Consider the following 20,742-nt stretch of genomic DNA (forward strand, 5'->3'; position numbering starts at 1 on the left):
CATAGATATACAAACATACACACAAACACACACAGGTACACACATGCACACATACACATGAGATAGATATACACACATAGATACATACATTCTCACACACACATAGATACACACAGTCACACACAGATGCATACACACATAAACAAACATACTCATACACACAGGCACACACAGGTACACATGCACATACACACACATGAGATAGATATACACACATAGATACATACACACACACAGATACACACTCACACACACAGGTGCATACTCACACACACATACTCACACACACAGGCACACACAGGTACACATGCACATGCACACACACATGCACATACATGCATGCACACAGACACACATACAGAGGCACAGAAGCAAACACACTAAGACAGAAAGATTGCTTATGCTTAAACTTAATTTCTTTTTACGTTTATGACGTTAGTGCATGGCTTCTAAAAACGGAAATAAAGAGCAAAGGGAACGGAGAGTGAAGATGTCCAGGGAGCCTCCTTTCTTCTCTCATTTATTTTTTTCTTAATTCCTAGAATGATTAGGGATAAAATTCTTAAAGAACACTTGGCTTGCTCTATCAGGTGATAGCCATTCACTAAGCACCCACTTGGAGCAGATCCTGTTAGCTCAAGGTGTGCCCGTGAATGGCGCCCATGTGGTCTCTGTTAGAGCAGAGCCAGGAGCAGAAGCACGGAGCCGTCTTTGCCCTTGGCTATCGAGGAGACTGGCTTTGGTTCATACTCTGATGAAGCCACCAAGAGAAGTGCCCGGCAACCGAGGGTCTTCCCACCTCAGTCTGGACTTCCACAGATTGCCCTTTATATTGTCACAGTCCCCCCATTAATGTTCTTTTTCACCTTGAATCTAGCAGTGCTGTGAGGACTTTCTCAATTGCCTCCTACAAGTAAATACTTATCCGTTTGAAGGAGCAATTTTTGTAGGGCATGTTAGGCAGTACGGGTAGTGAATGCAGAAAGGTTAAAGGCCAGTGTGTAGGTGCTGTGATCACTCGTTCCCAGCACCCCTCACCTTGTTCTTCAATCATGTGCCATCCCAGCTCTAGCCTAGATCTATAAGCCTCTGTGGCATGCGCTGATTGGAGGCTAGAGCTCAGATGATAGTTGGTCATCTGTGATGTCATTTCAACCATCGACCTGACTGGCTTAACGATCACACAGGTCATTCATGAGGAACACCACTGGGATGTCTGTGAGGATGTCGATATTTCCAGAGAGGTTTAAACAAGAAGACTTTGCCTGAATGTGGGCAGCAGCATCCCATGGGCGGGGCCCCAGGCTAAGACAACACCAGGAGGAAAGCCAGCACCAGCATCCATGTCTTTCTGCTTTCTGACCCATCCAGATGTGAGCAAGCAGCCCCACACTCCAACTGCCATGCCTCCTTCGCTGGGATGGACTGTGTCCCCTTACCCCGAAGCAGCTTAAATTGCCTCTTGTGAAGTACTTGGTCACGCTGATTTTAAAAAGCTGCAAATTATTAGATATCATCAACCAACTGATGATATCTACCCATTGTATTTCCCAGAGACCTCCAGGAAAAAGGGGAGCTCCTGGCCATTCATTCAACCCATTCATTGTGCATGCTCTTGGGTTGAACTGAGGGACAAAGAGCAAAGCAGCAACACCGTACTAGAAAACTAGGCGATCACATTTATGTAACGGTTCCAGTCTTCCCAGTTCCAAGCCTCACAATGCCTAGGCCACAAAGCACAGGTACTTTGCACTGAGACAGACGAAGCCAGCCTGTTTTCCATATTCCTTATGTGTGTGTTGTCTCTGTCCCCGAGTGTGACGGTGTTCATGCCCATGTGCACACGTGCACACATGTAGAGGCCAGAGTCAGATATCTTCCTCTACTGCTGTCCACTCTATTACCTTGAAACATGGTCTCTCACTGAACCCGAAGCTCCCGGTTTTGGCTAGGCTGGTGAAGGCAGCACGCTCCCAGGATCCACCCCCTCACCCCCACCCCTGCCCCCACTGGAGTTAGATATACGCTGGTATATCTGGCTTGTTATGTGGGTGCTGGGGACTCAAACTCACTCTTACCCTCTGAGCCATCTGGTCCCCATTGAGTCTCCCCCCAATCTGTGGTTTAATTTGATTTTTATTTTATTTATTTTTTATTTTATTTATTTATTTATTTATTTATTTATTTATTTATTTATTTATTTATTTTTGGTTCTTTTTTTCGGAGCCGGGGACCGAACCCAGGGCCTTGCGCTTCCTAGGCAAGCGCTCTACCACTGAGCTAAATCCCCAGCCCCGATTTTTATTTTTTAAAAAACAAATGTTATATTTTAGATCAGCTCTAGATTTACATGAAAGCGTGGACACCGGTCCAAGGATGTAGCTCGGTGGTAGATGGCTTGATTCTTGAGCACGAGGCCTGGGGCTCAATTCTCACACACCGCAGAGCAAACGACTATAGAAATTCTCTGTTCAGTAATCTTTGAACTTGTTCGGCTCAGTTCGGTAGTCTTCGAACACGTTCGGCTTTGAGCACGTGACCGAGCCTGCTTGGCTCTCAGTGTCCCCTATCTGTGAAGTGAGATCTACAGAGCCGTTTTATTGTAGTCATTTTTTTTTTTAAACCTCCATTCTTGTTGCGCAACAAATGTCAGCCTTGTCCTCAGCTGTGTGACTGGATTCCTTTAAAGGCCACTTGTCATTCCTGGACGGACAGGCGGGTCGTTTATGACTTCTCAGCCTTTGCGTCACCTGCCCAAGAGCTTCTTGGGCAGTGGCCACACCCCTACAGGACGTGGATTACTTAAGAGTTGTGTCCCAATTAGAAAAGGAAAGTTCTTATTCTAGGAATTACTGACTGTGTCACCGTGAAATTGTCACTGTTTTAAAGAGGGCTGACACACTCAGAAGGCCATGCTTGTTCCCTGGCCAGCTGGATCCCTCCAGAAATGAGTAAGATCAGATGACTCGCTGATGGGAGAAGAGTCAGCCATCACACCGGAGTAAAAGAAGATTTTCAAGACCCTGTCCCCCATGATACTTCAGGCTGGGGCTGAAAAAAATGAACACAGACAAGTCTACCTTTCCCCTTTTTGCTAAAACCAAAAGCCTACATCTCTTTGACTTTTATCTACAGAGAAACTTCATAGTTTTGAAAATTACTTAGAATCATTATTATGGGAAACTGCTCGTTATTATCTCTTAAGATAATATATTTTGGATCTTAGCAGTGTACTGAGAACCACGCGGAAGGGTTCGTTCGTGTGGTATTTTCAAGTCAGCCGTATCATGTTCTCTATGCAGATGGCCCTGTTTATGGGCCTGATTCCAGAACCTGTGTCTTTAGGTTTTAACAAAGTCTCTGGGGCTGACCACAGGTAGGAAGAACTTTGCTGGGTGTCAGAAATAAGACAGACATGGACACACACACACACACACACACACACACACACACACACACCTCACAGAGCAGAGCAGAGGTGAGACAACCCAGGAGTTGTTATAATAAGATTTGATGAGACTTATAAAGTCTGGAGTCTCAAAGCAGTCAGGTCAAAGTGTAGTTTGACGGTACCAGTGTGATTCGCCAACATTCACCATGAGAAATATGGGTTATTGACTGACTATATAAGCTATTAATCCACAAACCTACAGTTCTTTAACACCTCCATTCTACCCCCACACTTCCCCCTCCCCCTCCCTCCTTCTCACCTCCAATTGACCCCCTTTCTTTTTACACCTAAATTAAGGACATAGTCTCTTCTTCATTAGAATTCAAGATGCTATCTCTGTTATTTAACTGGAATTGCGGACCTCCCTCAGATCAGAAACCAACCAGAAACTAACCAGAAACTGAGTTCAAACACTTAGCCTTCACTGGATGATCGGTTCTTATTAAACAATACAGACTTAGGCAAAAATGAATCAGAAAATATATCGCATTCCCTGAGACCATTTGAACTCTAAGTATTTTCTATTATTAAAGCAGCTCACTTTTTTTTTCGCCCAGCTCAAAATATTGGAAAAAAACTTAAAATATATTCTGAAACTCCATCTCCCAAGAGATCTATCCATAGCCCAAGAGGTCTACCCATCCTCTAATTTGTTAGAACAGGTGTTCTAACCATACCTAAATTTCCATACCTAGGGGTTGGGGATTTAGCTCAGTGGTAGGGCGCTTGCCTAGCAAGCACAAGGCCCTGGGTTCTGTCCCCAGCTCCGGGAAAAAAAAAAGAAAAAAAAATTTCCATACCTAAATTTATGCAGGTTGGGACTTCACCTAGAAGGAAAAACAAAAAGACTTCCTCGCCAAAACAAGCGAGCAAACAAAGGAATCCCCCCCCCTTCCCCCGTCCCCCGCCTCCACTCCCCTGCCCTGCACTTTAAAGCTAGATTAAGAAGTCACCAAACTAAAACTCAAAAACAAATGTGGCCTTGAATTTGAGAATCATTCAGTCTGAAGGTTTGGGGTTTGTTTGCAGGACCCCAAGGCCACATACAGCATATGTCCCAGGTGCTGTAAAGACTTCTGTTAATATCGTGTTAATTTGATCCTTTGAAGGTGTGAAGAATGGAAAAATAACCACCCGGTCAACTATTCCAGGTTTGCTTAAAAGCAAATGCTGTGGGAAAATAGGTAAACAGATGAAAGGGCTGTGAGCAGAGAACTCACTAGCCTAGCTTGGCCCTCCGGTGAGCTCTGTGGAACAACTCCAGCCAGCTTGCCCCACACCCCTACCCCCGTGACGTCACAAGAGACCTTGGCTCCTTGCCACGCCCATGGCTCGACTCTAGCCTCTGCCTTACTCCACCTGCTTATTTTCTAATTACTACCACTGACTCTGCTCACTTTCTCTCTGTCTTGTGGCTTTGCTTACTCATGGCTTCTGTTTCCTGTCTTCCTTCCCTCCACTTCTGCATTTACCCAGGATTGACCCTCCCAGGACGTTTCCTACGAAAACTCTGCAAGATGGAAGAAAGTGCTAAGTCCCAGGCCAGGAGACCTCAGGTCCCACGGACTCCCGGTCTAATTAGCAAGTCTAAACAACAGCAGGACTCAGCGACACACCTTTTGGGAGCCTCTTACCAAGCCACCGTGGTGCTTTTCACCGGAGAGCCACAAACTGCCTTAACCCAAGAAACTTAGCCTGAAAGACTGCACGGCTTTTATTATTATTCAAATTTTGAAACTAAACGAAGCCTGGTTTTCATGCACATTGACTATGTTTAGGGTCATGGTTGTCATACTAGTGGTCCTCATCACTGAGGAACCTCCTAATAATACGGAAAAGTCTAAAGCTTGGCTAGTGAAGGCTTCCAAAAGTAAGCCACTTTGGCCAAATTGTCTTTGTTTTAGAGAGTGGTTTATATATGCACTGAAGGAAGATCGCAGACTTTAGAAAAAAAAAAAGTGGTGTAGGAAGGGATCATGAAATACGTCCTAAGTTTCTCTTTTAGTTTCCCACCGTGCTACAGGGAAGTGGGAAGGCAGAAACCAGACTAGGATCAAAACCAAAAAGCCAGCTGCTCACCCAGAACCCAGGTTTTCTGTGTAGGACTTCGTATGCGCACAGGTTTTATCTATATATCTATATCTATCTATCTCTATATAGATATAGTTTTTTTTTGTTTGTTTGTTTTGGGGGGGTTATTTTGCTAGAGGAAGATTCCATAGTGTGGCAAAGAGTTTGAAACTCTCACTACAGAGTCTCCAATCCCAGCTCTGGGCGCTTTCCCGTTCTGTCAATTTGCTTTCATTATTCCCTCAGCTTAAACCGTTTGAGTGACGCAGGCTCTGCCATGATTTGATGTGTGGGTATAAAACGCAGCGGGCCACAGCACAGGATGAAGGCTTATGCTAACTCCTGTCAAATGCTAAGCATGTCCAGTCATGCGTGAATCCTTCCTGGCTGACCACAAGGGGTGACTTCAATCACACCCACAGGTAAAGCTGCTGACCGTGGGCTGCACACAGTGCTGGGAAGAGAAACACTTATAAGTGATTGTCGTGTGGGTATTCGTATCCATCACATCGATCTTGTAAAGATTCAATGCTTTGAGCTTTTTTTCTTGGCTGAACAATCAAGGGATTGGGAATAAGATAAGAAGGAGACATTACCTCATAGGCTATTCACATACATTATATGTAATTTAGTACTGATCATAATTAGAATCCCCTAAAAAACGTCCATGGCTTTTCAAATATGAGGTATTATCATTTTTATAATTATTAACCACTCCGAGCTTCTCTGTACCCTTTCTTGAGAGCATTGGGAAACACTAACTTTATCTGATCGATAAGGTTTTCCTTTCAGATTCTTTCCAACAATGAAATCATCATGTAAAACCCAGCTTGATAGATATCAGACCGCAGACATGACTAAACATTTCTTGCTGTTCACCCGTATGTGTTTGGTAATGCTGACTGATGTCACGCTAACAGAGAAGAAAGTATGGCAGAAAAGAGTTGATTTTGCCTTCCCTTTCCGAGGGATATAGTCTATTACGGGAAGGGAGAGATGGCTGCCGACATCTGTGAGCAAAGTCATAGTGGCAGAGGCAGGAGGCCACTGGGCTATGCTCCATCTACACTCAGGAAATAGAGTTTGAATGGGAAGAGAGACTCAGTTACAAAGTAAGGCCTGCCCCCAGCAACCACTCCCTCCACCTTCTGAAAGTTCCACAACCTTCTCAAACCTGGAAGGTTCCCAGTTGGGAGCAAACATTGAAATATATGAGCCCACGGGTGATGTGATGTCATTCAACGACAGCAACCAATCTTCAAGGGTTTAAAATTCAATGACTTGCTTAAATTCTGTATCGTTTTATACTTGTTTACGGTACTTATTTAGTAGGTGAGGAAGTCAGACACAGAGAAGGTATACAGAATCACACCAGAGCTAAGGCTGGACCATGAAAGCACAGATCTGTTGACTGTCGGTTCTCCTGACATAAGGACCAGTAGGCTAAACACGCACTCCAGTGACCAGTCACATGGACCGGGGACCAGGCGTTCCCACCAGTGACCAGTCAACTGCATCAGAGGAGCAGCCAGTGTCACCGGTGATCAGCCAGCCCCTCACACTGTTTGGCGACTCGTTGAGTAGGAAGTGTAACTGGACACACAGGAGTTAGCACCTAGGGTGCTTGCTGCTCTCCAGAGAGTCTGGATTTGGTTTCCAGCACCAACGTGGCAGCTTACAACCATCAGGACTAGAAATGGTCAGATGGTTGGTTACAGATCAGTTCTCTCATGGGTGTGGGAACACCCAAAGGGTCTGTGTGGGTCCGCAGATCTGGTCCTAAGGTGGACCACTCACACGGTCACATTGGAACTGGCTGCAGGCACGTGGCCTTAGTCACCTCACGTAAGGGCTTCCTCATGGAACTGCTTGAGTGTTCTTATGGGCGGCTACTTTAGTGAGCAATCAAGAGACAGTGAGAGAAAGTACTCTTTGCTGCCCAGTGACAGTAGTCACACACCATCAGTTCTGCCTGTGCCTGTCAATCCTATACTTCCAAACCTTGGCTTCTGGGAAGGTACAGCCCCTGCATTGCTGTTCTTACAGGAATATCAGATGAAAATGATGGCACAGAACTTTTAAACTTTGCGAACAGACGTAAGAAGCAGAAAGGAAGGACCCGCATCTCTGAAGGAGAGCTTTCACGCCATTTTAATTTCAACGGAAGAAGCCTGGAAGAAAACTTGTTGGTCAGACATGTACGGTGTGACCATCCCACTGACCCCTGATTTGGTTGTTCTAACCAGAACCGCTTGCTCGGGGCTCAAAGCAAAGTCGTTTTATGGGAGTTCTTAGTGCTATTCCCAGAAGAGGGGGAGAACTACTGTGAGGCAAATGCTAACGCCTACGGCCTATAAAGTCAGACACCCGATTGTCACGGCTGGGCCTTGCTGTGCTTTCCCCCAGCTTTCTTTTCACTAAATCTGACCATTCTCTCCATCAGGGGCAGCATCCACTGGGAAGGAGAAAGCCTCCGACGTCCGTCTTCAAAGTGTAAACATTACAAGCTATGATCATTTTCATCTGCTGTTTGTGCAAGCAGCAAACAGCCCCGACGGCCAGCGCAGGCGCTGAATGACAGGACATTAAGACATCACGGCAGGTGCCATGGACAGAGTCCAGAGGGGCCGAGATGTGAGATCATTCACCAGAACATCAGAATTGGCTGCTTGTCTATCTTCTGTCTACCAAACGTCATCCTGTCTGTCTGTCTGTCTGCCTGGCTATCGTGTTAGTCATCTACTCTCTACCTACCTATCATTTATCTAGCTACCACCTACTTGTAATATTGTACCAGAAGATACATATGCACACTCCCACGTGGGTATCTGTTTAAGTGTGCATTTGTATATAATATGCATTTACATATGTATCTAGGTAACACGTACACGTGCCTGTTAACATGTGCATACGTACATGTAAGCCTTTAATATATTCAGAAGTGGGGAGCAAGGAGGAGGCAGATTCGTTCCAGGCAGATGTGATACGCCATTGGTGGATTGAACAGCTGACCTCGGCCCCCTCCCTTTAGCACCGAGGGCTGAACTTGCTGCAGGAGAGTGCGGCCCACGCACTACTGAAGGAAACCTGCTGCCAACCATGGATCAGCGAAGAGACAAAAGCACTGGGCGACTTTCACCAGTTTGGTGCGAGGCACGTGTGCTGCTAAGTTTCCGAGGAATGACGGTTTCCATCACCTCAGGAAACCCTGCCGTTCTTCAACCCGAGTTTTGCTGGCCAGCAAATAGCACTACGTCCGTCTCAGAAGTGTCTCATAGTGTGAAAGTGGATGAAGCAGCCCTGGGCAATGGCCAACATGCCTATCTCATAGATGTTGGAGGGGAGTAAGGCTGGGGTGGGGGAGCATGACCGGCATACAGACAGACACATATGACACCTAGAGAGAACCTGGGGGCTCCTTCTAGCTGGACTTGAATGACCTCTTGTATGGTCTGCGGTCCATATTTGAATGCCTGAGACTGGGTCAATGTAAAGAAAAGAGGGTGATCAGGTTCCCAGTTTTGGAGAAGGGGACAGGGAATGGGAGCTCAGTGAGTAAGTAAACAAAGAGGAAGACATGACTACTTCTCAAGTATAGAGAAAGCTTCTTATCGACACGGGAGAAAGCCTAAGAGGTAGAGGTGTCTAGAAGAGTCCAGACTGGACCTTACCAGCAGACTGAGCCAGCAGGCTGTGAAGGAGAGCGGGATGTAGGGAGGAGAGAGTGAAAAGGCCAAGAGACCAGGAGACCAAGAGAGAAGCCATGAACCAAGGGAGCAGGGAGCCAAAAGAGTGACTTAGCCGAAATGTCTGGGTTATATAGAGGCTGGGGGAAGGGAATTCCCCGCCCCCCAGGACCCAGGCTGGGGAGTTCAGGGTAAGAGGGCAAAATATGCCAGGTACTTTGAGTGTCAGCCAGTGTCCACTTCGATGTTAACGAGCGCCTTAGACCTAACACACAGCACCAACACCAGCTTGGCTCTCTCTCATCTTGCCTGGCCTCACCAGATAAGATCATCCATGCCGGGTCCTTTCAATGTACAGTACTGCATGTGCTGAACTGCTGGTACGCGTTGGTGATCCAGCACTCAGGAAGTGGAAATAGAGCATTGGGTGTTCCAGGCCATCCTCAGCTGTGTAGCAAGTTCAAAGCCAGACTGGGCTACAAGAGGCCCTGTCTGAAAAAACAAGAACACACACACACACACACACACACACACACACATGCACATGAAAATTACATTGGCTGTGTGTATATGCGTATTCCTGCATCAGAGTTTGAGCTCATTTCTTCTCAGTATGGGCTCAAAGGAGAGAGTTTCTTTCATAACTTGAAAAGAAAAATAGGTCTGGAAAGAAAAAGAAAATCATAACGTATAATGGACAAACCGTGCTGGAGACACCATGAGCGGTGGAGGCCGCATTGCTGTAGTTTACATTCTGACACACACACGGTGATGATGGTCCTTCACCTCTGTGGGATTCTTTCCCAAATGTGCCCTGCTAAACTGTGGGAAAACATCAGCCATGAGGGGTGTGCTAAGGAACCTCTTTATAACTATCACGGTCATAAAAGTCACAAAAAGACTTACAAAGGGAGAAGACCAGGAGAATTGGTTAAGTAAGTGTCACGTGGGCCTGGGAAGCATTATGGACTGCAGAAGAAATGTTAGCGGGAAAATTGGTGGGATCAGGGTTTGATAAAGGCACCGCGATGATATGAGGTGCTAGCACTGGGAGACTGGTTCATGAAGATGTATAAAGAGATTATTAGGACCCAACACTACTCCAAATGATAGCCAGATAGCATATGTACCCATAGATTTAGTGGTGTCTGGACTAGTCATACTGTGCTTAACTGTTAAATGTAGAACTGGAGAGTATGTTCAACAGGAGCACCTGCTGATCTTGCAGAGGACCCAGGTTCAGCTTTTAGTTCCAACATGCCCTCTTCTTGTCATCAAAGTCTCTGGGCATGATCATGGTACACAGACAAGCACTCATACATATACAATAAAATAAATCTAAACATTTTAAAATAAACAGATCAGAGATACTTTGTTGCCCTTGGGGGAGTAAATGTATAAAAGAATCAATCAGATATAATAGAAATTGCCTTTGAGTAACAGGAACATAATATAGTACCTAGTGTACTAGCTGCTCCAAAAAGTTTGCATATACATGTGAAAAATTACTTAATTTCCCTCAAATCTCATGATATCAATCTTGTATATCCATAATCTTCCAACTTTTTGAGATAATATAAGATTCATGGTAGGTTGTGGAGAAATGTACCAAGGTCACATATGTTCCTTCCCTCACGTTAATGCCCCACGCAGTGGGCTGAGGAGATGACTCAGTCAGTAAAGTGCTTGCTGCACACGTGTGTGGACATGAATCCAATGCCCAGCACTCACAGAAAGCAGGGCGGTGTTGGAGGGAGGGGGTGCTGGGAGGTAGAGACTGGAGGATCCTGGGGTTTGCCGGCCAGCCAATGTTGCTGAATCTATGAGCTCAGGGTTCAGTGAGAGGCTCTGCTTTAAAGACTGAAGTAAAGAACAATAGAAAAAGGCACTTGGGGGGTTGGGGATTTAGCTCAGTGGTAGAGCGCTTGCCTAGGAAGCGCAAGGCCCTGGGTTCAGTCCCCAGCTCCAAAAAAAAGAACCAAAAAAAAAAAAGAAAGAAAGAAAAAGGCACTTGGTATTGACCTCTGACCTGTGCCTGCATGTGCATATATGTGTATATGCACACATAGGCTCAAGCATGTGTGCACGCATGCGCGCACACACACACACACACACACACACACACACACACTCACCCCTAAAGCACAGTTGGTGTGACCAGCACAGCTCCTTTAGATCGTCCCATTTATGAGCACGCACCTCTGTGTGGTATCCCCACATTACTGAAGAGAAAACAGGGGCTGGAGAGATGGCTCAGCGGTTAAGAGCACTGACTGCTCTTCCAGAGGTCCTGAGTTCAAGTCCCAGCAACCACATGCTGGCTCGTGACCATCTGTAATTGGATCTGATGCCCTCTTCGTGTGTGTCTGAAGACAGCTATAGTATACTTACATACATACAATAAATAAATAAATCTTTCCCCCGAGCGAACTTGAGCCTCGGGACCACAGGTAAGACTAACTTATCTGCTGCAAGTGACTTGCCTGGTGGAATCGGGAAAAACAGAGGCAGAATTCCTCTAGGACCGGGCACGTCCTGTGTTTACCGGAAGTCCCACACCCGCGGATCCCGGCCCGCAGCAGCTCTCTGCTCCCAGACCCCGTGGGAGAGAGACCTTACCGCCTGGTCAGGTGGGCACTCCTGAGGCTGCAGAGCGGAAGAGACCATCAACACTGCCCACCCCTGCCCACATCCCTGGCCCAAGAGGAAACTGTACACAGGCCTCTGGGTTCCGGGGGTGGGGGAGGGCCCAGGAGCAGCAGGAGCCCTGCCTGAGACACCGCCGGAACCTGAAGGAAACAGACCGGATAAACAGTTCTCTGCACCCAAATCCCGTGGGAGGGAGAGCTAAACCTTCAGAGAGGCAGACACGGCTGCAAAACCAGAAGAGACTACTCTCTGCACACATTACTGATTCCAGAGGAAAGCACCAGAATCCATCTGGAACCCTGGTGCACGGAGGCTCCCGGAAGGGGCGGCGCAGATCTTCCTGGTCGCTGCCGCCGCGGAGAGCCTGTGGGCAGCACCCCTCGAGCGAACTTGAGCCTCGGGACCACAGGTAAGACCAACTTTTCTGCTGCAAGTGACCTGCCTGGTGAACTCAAGGCACAAGTCCACAGGAACAGCTGAAGACCTGTAGAAAGGAAAAACTACACGCCCGAAAGCAGAACACTCTGTCCCCATAACTGACTGAAAGAGAGGAAAACAGGTCTACAGCACTCCTGACACACAGGCCTATAGGACAGTTTAGCCACTGTCAGAAATAGCAGAACAAAGTAACACTAGAGATAATTTGATGGCGAGAGGCAAGCACAGGAACCCAAGCAACAGAAACCAAGACTACATGGCACCATCGGAGCCCAATTCTCCCATCAAAACAAACATGGAATATCCAAACACACCAGAAAAGCAAGATCTAGATTCAAAATCATATTTGACCATGATGCTGGAGAACTTCAAGAAAGACATGATGAACTCCCTTAGGGAACAAGTAGAAGCCTACAGAGAGGAATCGCAAAAATGCCTGAAAGAATTCCAGGAAAACATAAATAAACAAGTAGAAGCCCATAGAGAGGAGACACAAAAATCCCTGAAAGAATTCCAGGAAAACACAATCAAACAGTGGAAGGAATTAAAAATGGAAATAGAAGCAATCAAGAAAGAACACATGGAAACAACCCTGGATATAGAAAACCAAAAGAAGAGACAAGGAGCTATAGATACAAGCTTTACCAACAGAATACAAGAGATGGAAGAGAGAATCTCAGGAGCAGAAGATTCCATAGAAATCATTGACTCAACTGTCAAAGATAATGTAAAGCGGAAAAAGCTACTGGTCCAAAACATACAGGAAATCCAGGACTCAATGAGAAGATCAAACCTAAGGATAATAGGTATAGAAGAGAGTGAAGACTCCCAGCTCAAAGGACCAGTACATATCTTCAACAAAATCATAGAAGAAAACTTCCCTAACCTAAAAAAAGAGATACCCATATGCCTATGGGTACAAGAAGCCTACAGAACTCCATATAGATTGGACCAGAAAAGAAACACCTCCCGTCACATAATAGTCAAAACACCAAACACACAAAATAAAGAAAGAATATTAAAAGCAGTAAGGGAAAAAGGTCAAGTAACATATAAAGGCAGACCTATCAGAATCACACCAGACTTTTCGCCAGAAACTATGAAGGCCAGAAGATCCTGGACTGATGTCATACAGACCCTAAGAGAACACAAATGCCAGTCCAGGCTACTGTATCCTGCAAAACTCTCAATTAACATAGATGGAGAAACCAAGATATTCCATGACAAAACCAAATTTACACAATATCTTTCTACAAATCCAGCACTACAAAGGATAATAAATGGTAAAGCCCAACATAAGGAGGCAAGCTATACCCTAGAAGAGGCAAGAAACTAATCGTCTTGGAAACAAAACAAAGAGAAGAAAAGCACACAAACATAACCTCACATGAATATAACAGGAAGCAATAATCACTATTCCTTAATATCTCTCAACATCAATGGCCTCAACTCCCCAATAAAAAGACATAGATTAACAAACTGGATACGCAACGAGGACCCTGCATTCTGCTGCCTACAGGAAACACACCTCAGAGACAAAGACAGACACTACCTCAGAGTGAAAGGCTGGAAAACAACTTTCCAAGCAAATGGTCGGAAGAAGCAAGCTGGAGTAGCCATTCTAATATCAAATAAAGTCAATTTTCAACTAAAAGTCATCAAAAAAGATAAGGAAGGACACTTTATATTTATCAAAGGAAAAATCCACCAAGATGAACTCTCAATCCTAAATATCTATGTCCCAAATACAAGGGCACCTACATACGTAAAAGAAACCTTACTAAAGCTCAAAACACACATTGCACCTCACACAATAATAGTAGGAGACTTCAACACCCCACTCTCATCAATAGACAGATCATGGAAACAGAAATTAAACAGAGACGTAGACAGACTAAGAGAAGTCATGAGCCAAATGGACTTAACGGATATTTATAGGACGTTCTACCCTAATGCAAAAGGATATACCTTCTTCTCAGCTCCTCATGGTACTTTCTCCAAAATTGACCATATAATTGGTCAAAAAACGGGCCTCAACAGGTACAGAAAGATAGAAATAATCCCATGAGTGCTATCGGACCACCACGGCCTAAAGCTGGTCTTCAATAACAATAAGGGAAGAATGCCCACATATACGTGGAAATTGAACAATGCTCTACTCAATGATAACCTGGTCAAGGAAGAAATAAAGAAAGAAATTAAAAACTTTTTAGAATTTAATGAAAATGAAGGTACAACATACCCAAACTTATGGGACACGATGAAAGCTGTGCTAAGAGGAAAACTCATAGTGCTGAGTGCCTGCAGAAAGAAACAGGAAAGAGCATATGTCAGCAGCTTGACAGCACACCTAAAAGCTCTAGAACAAAAAGAAGCAAATACACCCAGGAGGAGTAGAAGGCAGGAAATAATCAAACTCAGAGCTGAAATCAACCAAGTAGAAACAAAAAGGACCATAGAAAGAATCAACAGAACCAAAAAGTTGGTTCTTTGAGAAAATCAACAAGATAGATAAACCCTTAGCCAGACTAACAAGAGGACACAGAGAGTGTGTCCAAATTAACAAAATCAGAAATGAAAAGGGAGACATAACTACAGATTCAGAGGAAATTCAAAAAATCATCAGATCTTACTATAAAAGCCTATATTCAACAAAACTTGAAAATCTGCAGGAAATGGAAAATTTCCTAGACAGATACCAGGTACCGAAGTTAAATCAGGAACAGATAAACCAGTTAAACAACCCCATAACTCCTAAGGAAATAGAAGCAGTCATTAAAGGTCTCCCAACCAAAAAGAGCCCAGGTCCAGACGGGTTTAGTGCAGAATTCTATCAGACCTTCATAGAAGACCTCATACCAATATTATCCAAACTATTCCACAAAATTGAAACAGATGGAGCACTACCGAACTCCTTCTATGAAGCCACAATTACTCTTATACCTAAACCACACAAAGACCCAACAAAGAAAGAGAACTTCAAACCAATTTCCCTTATGAACATTAACACAAAAATACTCAACAAAATTCTGGCAAACCAATCCAAGAGCACATCAAAACAATCATCCACCATGATCAAGTAGGCTTCATCCCAGGCATGCAGGGATGGTTTAATATCGGAAAAACCATCAACGTGATCCATTATATAAACAAACTGAAAGAACAAAACCACATGATCATTTCATTAGATGGTGAGAAAGCATTTGACAAAATTCAACACCCCTTCATGATAAAAGTTCTGGAAAGAATAGGAATCCAAGGACCATACCTAAACATAGTAAAAGCATATACAGCAAACCAGTGGCTAACATTAAACTAAATGGAGAGAAACTTGAAGCAATCCCACTAAAATCAGGGACTAGACAAGGCTGCCCCTCTCTCCCTACTTATTCAATATAGTTCTTGAAGTTCTAGCCAGAGCAATCAGACAACAAAAGGAGGTCAAGGGATACAGATCGAAAAGAAGAAGTCAAAATATCACTATTTGCAGATGATATGATAGTATATTTAAGTGATCCCAAAAGTTCCACCAGAGAACTACTAAAGCTGATAAACAACTTCAGCAAAGTGGCTGGGTATAAAATTAACTCAAATAAATCAGTAGCCTTCCTCTACACAAAGAGAAACAAGCCGAGAAAGAAATTAGGGAAACTTGACACCCTTCATAATAGACCCAAATAATATAAAGTACCGTGTGACTTTAACCAAGCAAGTAAAAAGATTTGTACAACAAGAACTTCAAGACTCTGAAGAAAGAAATTGAAGAAGACCTCAGAAGATGGAAAGATCTCCCATGCTCATGGATTGGCAGGATTAATATAGTAAAATGGCCATTTTACCAAAAAGCGATCTACAGATTCAATGCAATCCCCATCAAAATACCAATCCAATTCTTCAAAGAGTTAGACAGAACAATTTGCAAATTCATCTGGAATAACAAAAAACCCAGGATAGCTAAAACTATCCTCAACAATAAAAAGGACTTCAGGGGGAATCGCCATCCCTGAACTCAAGCAGTATTACAGAGCAATAGTGATAAAAACTGCATGGTATTGGTACAGAGACAGACAGATAGACCAATGGAATAGAATTGAAACCCAGAAATGAACACACACACCTATGGTCACTTGATTTTTGACAAAGGGCCAAAACCATCCAATGGAAAAAAAGATAGCATTTTCAGCAAATGGTGCTGGTTCAACTGGAGGTCAACATGTAGAAGAATGCAGATCGATCCATGCTTATCACCCTGTACAAAGCTTAAGTCCAAGTGGATCAAGGACCTCCTCATCAAACCAGATACACTCAAACTAATAGAAGAAAAAACTAGGGAAGCATCTGGAACACATGGGCACTGGAAAAATTTCCTGAACAAAACACCAATGGCTTATGCTCTAAGATCAAGAATGGAAACAAATGGGATCTCATAAAACTGCAAAGCTTCTGTAAGGCAAAGGACACTGTGGTTAGGACAAAACGGCAACCAACAGATTGGGGAAAAGATCTTTACCAATCCTACCACAACAGATAGAGGCCTTATATCCAAAATATACAAAGAACTCAAAAAGTTAGACCGCAGGGGGAGACAAATAACCCTATTAAAAATGGGGTTCAGAGCTAAACAAAGAATTCACAGCTGAGGAATGCCGAATGGCTGAGAAACACCTAAAGAAATGTTCAACATCTTTAGTCATCAGGGAAATGCAAATCAAAACAACCCTGAGATTTCACCTCACACCAGTGAGAATGGCTAAGATCAAAAACTCAGGTGACAGCAAATGCTGGCGAGGATGCGGAGAAAGAGGAACACTCCTCCATTGTTGGTGGGATTGCAGACTGGTACAACCATTCTGGAAATCAGTCTGGAGGTTCCTCAGAAAATTGGACATTGAACTGCCTGAGGATCCAGCTATACCTCTCTTGGGCATATACCCAAAAGATGCCCCAACATATAAAAAAAAGACACGTGCTCCACTATGTTCATGTAGCCTTATTTATAATAGCCAGAAGCTGGAAAGAACCCAGATGCCCTTCAACAGAGGAATGGATACAGAAAATGTGGTACATCTACACAATGGAATATTACTCAGCTATCAAAAACAACGACTTTTGGAATGAAATTCGTAGGCAAATGGTTGGAACTGGAAAATATCATCCTGAGTGAGCTAACCCAATCACAGAAAGACATACATGGTATGCACTCACTGATAAGTGGCTATTAGCCCAAATGCTTGAATTACCTAGATGCCTAGAACAAATGAAACTCAAGACAGATGATCAAAATGTGAAAGCTTCTACTCCTTCTTTAAAAGGGGAACAAGAATACCCTTGGCAGGGAGAGAGAGGCAAAGATTAAAACAGAGACTGAAGGAACACCCATTCAGAGCCTGCCCACATGTGGCCCATACATATACAGCCACCCAATTAGACAAGATGGATGAAGCAAAGAAGTGCAGACCGACAGGAGCGGATGTAGATCGATCCTGAGAGACACAGCCAGAATACAGCAAATACAGAGGCGAATGCCAGCAGCAAACCACTGAACTGAGAACGGGACCCCGTTGAAGGAATCAGAGAAAGAACTGGAAGAGCTTGAAGGGGCTTGAGACCCCATATGTACAACAATGCCAAGCAACCAGAGCTTCCAGGGACTAAGCCACTACCTAAAAGACTATACATTGACTGACCCTGGACTCTGACCTCATAGGTAGCAATGAATATCCTAGTAAGAGCACCAGTGGAAGGGAAGCCCTGGGTCCTGCTAAGACTGAACCCCAGTGAACTAGACTGTCGGGGGAGGGCGGCAATGGGGGAGGGTGGGGAGGGAACACCCATAAGGAAGGGGGGAGGGAAGGGATGTTTGCCTGGAATCCAGGGGAAAGGGAATAACACTTGAAATGTACATAAGAAATACTCAAGTTAATAAAAAAAAAAAAAAAAAAAAAAGAAAACAGGGTCCCCTAAGACTAACTTTCCCTTGGTCATTCAGATTGCATACGGGGAAGATAAGATCCAGGGAGTAGCTACCAGAATCAATGTACTGCTTTATCTCAAGCCCTACTGTGTCTCACTTTAGTGCCCTGCAGTAGCCAGGGTGAGTGGCCTAAGAGAAAGTGGTCACAAACAAATGTAAGGATCAGGAGACAAGGAAAAAACACACTAAAAAGTCATCGCAATTGTGCATATCCGTGTGTGTGAGCAAATGTGGGTGCTCCTCTCCTCGCCTGTCTCCCATGGCCGATGCATTCCCATCTACATGCACACGTCATCAATACCGCCCACCAGGAGAAATCATCGAACTGCACACTTTGCCTCTGATCCTCTCTAGGGACCTTGGATTGCTCTGTGCCCTCGGGACAGCGTTGTGAAGCTGCCTTCTGCGCCTCATCTTGTCCTTGTGTCTCTGTCTGCTGTGACCAGACGGCTGTGAGTACTGTGCTATCAAAGTGACCTTTCATTGAGGCCACCAGGTAAGTTCATCATCCCAAATCTTCACAGCTCAACCTCCTGTCCGTGGTTTGTTCGATCCATCTTCCCCCTGTTCCTCTGCCCTCCTCCTCCAGCTCCATGGCTCTGGGTGACTGCCTACACTGACTCCTCACGCACCTACTTCTGACCTGAGTTCCAGAGTTACACACCCAGTCGCCCTCCTTATTTCTTGTGTGCTTTATACGCTCAGTATCTCCTCCCTCCCTCCTCCCACCCTTCCCCTCCTCCTTCTTCCCTCCCTCCCTGCTCCTTCCCTCCCTCCTTCTTCCTTCTGTCTGCCTCCCTCCTTCCCTCCCTCCTCCTCTCAGTAAAGGGTACCATCATGCACCCTAGTCAGAAAACACACCTTTCCCGATCCCTACTCAGTTCCCACACACAATGACCTACAGACATCATTTCCAGCACATTCCTCCCTAAGGGTCTCTAGGCCTCCCCAGCTGCTCTCCCAGCTCCGTATCATCCACACAAAGCACACACACTATCTGTGGACTTTGATAAGTCTCTCTTCAGTCAGTAGGAAGGCCCAACCAAACACCTTTTCATTGCAACACCCTCTCTCCTAGACCTGCATGCAGGCTCCTGCTTCTGCAAGGTCTTGCTCCCCTCTGCTGCCTCTTTTCCTTTGCCTTATATAGCTCCCTCTGTCTAGAATATTTCCCCCTGGATTCGCTGACAGAATGACACTCCTCATTTTGTCGAGTGTCAGCTGGAAGAAGCTGTCCCAAATGCTTTCTTTGCTAGACACATTTAATTGCTCAAAAACTGCTCTTTCCCTATTCTGAGCTTGATTTCAGCTCAGGGATCTTGTGTTTCCTGTGCCCTTGGTACTAAGCCTCTGTCCCCCTCATTTTCTTAGGAATGTTCTGTTTACCTTTTCTTTCAGCCTTGCTATCTCTCCCTCAGTCTTCTCCTACTTGGGTAGAAGTGATGAGACCTTGCTTCCCACTGTCATCTACTCCTAGTCTGTTCCCCACTGCCTTCTACTCCTAGTCCCTTCCCCACCGCCCTCTACTCCTAGTCCCTTCCCCACCGCCCTCTACTCCTAGTCTGTTCCCCAGTGCCCTCTACTCCTAGTCTGTTCCCCACCGCCCTCTAGTCCTAGTCCCTTCCCCACCGCCCTCTGCTCCCAGTCCTATCTCTGAATCATTTGGCATTATCTGTGATTGTTATTATTTTATGTTTTTAAGTTTTATGTATATGTTTATCTGTACGTATATATAAGCATCACCTATGTGCCCATAGAGGTCAGAAGAGGGTGATAGATGCCCTGGAACTGGAGTCAAAGATGGTTGTGAGCAGTGGAGTGCATGCTGGGAAGAGAACCCAGGTTCTCTGCAGGACAGCAGGTGCTCTGACCTGACATGCTGAGCCTTCCTTTAGGCCCTGTCTATCTGTTATTGTTTAATTCATTTATCTAAATGGGTTGGTTTCTATGTTCCCCAGCTCAGATATATATTCTAGTATCCAGTAAACCTGAAATAAAAATTTTAATGAATACAAATTTAAAAGTAGTGTAATGTGTATCAGTTACTACCAACTATCAGATACTCTTTTGGGTGAGAATATAACTTTAATAGTAGTTTAGTGTGTATCAGTTACTCTATTGGGTGACACTGAATAAGATACTTGTTGGTCTTCTGAAACTTCAAAGCTATCCCCAGCAACATACTTCTTCCAACAAGGTCACACTTCCTCCAACAAGGTCACACTTCCTCCAACAAGGTCACACCTCCTCCAACAAGGCCACACCTCCTCCAACAAGGTCACACCTCCTCCAACAAGGCCACATTGCCTAATCCTTCCCAAACAGTTCCACTAACTGGGGACCAAGTATTCAAAGTACATGAACCTATGGGAGCTCCTCTCACCTAAACCACACAGTTTTGTTTGACACGAGTTATTGGGGATTGAACTCAGGTACTCATGCTTGCAGGGCAAGCACTTTACCAATGGAGCTGT

The sequence above is a fragment of the Rattus rattus genome, chromosome 6, assembly GCF_011064425.1.
Source record: "Rattus rattus isolate New Zealand chromosome 6, Rrattus_CSIRO_v1, whole genome shotgun sequence".
Taxonomy (NCBI): Eukaryota; Metazoa; Chordata; class Mammalia; order Rodentia; family Muridae; genus Rattus; species Rattus rattus.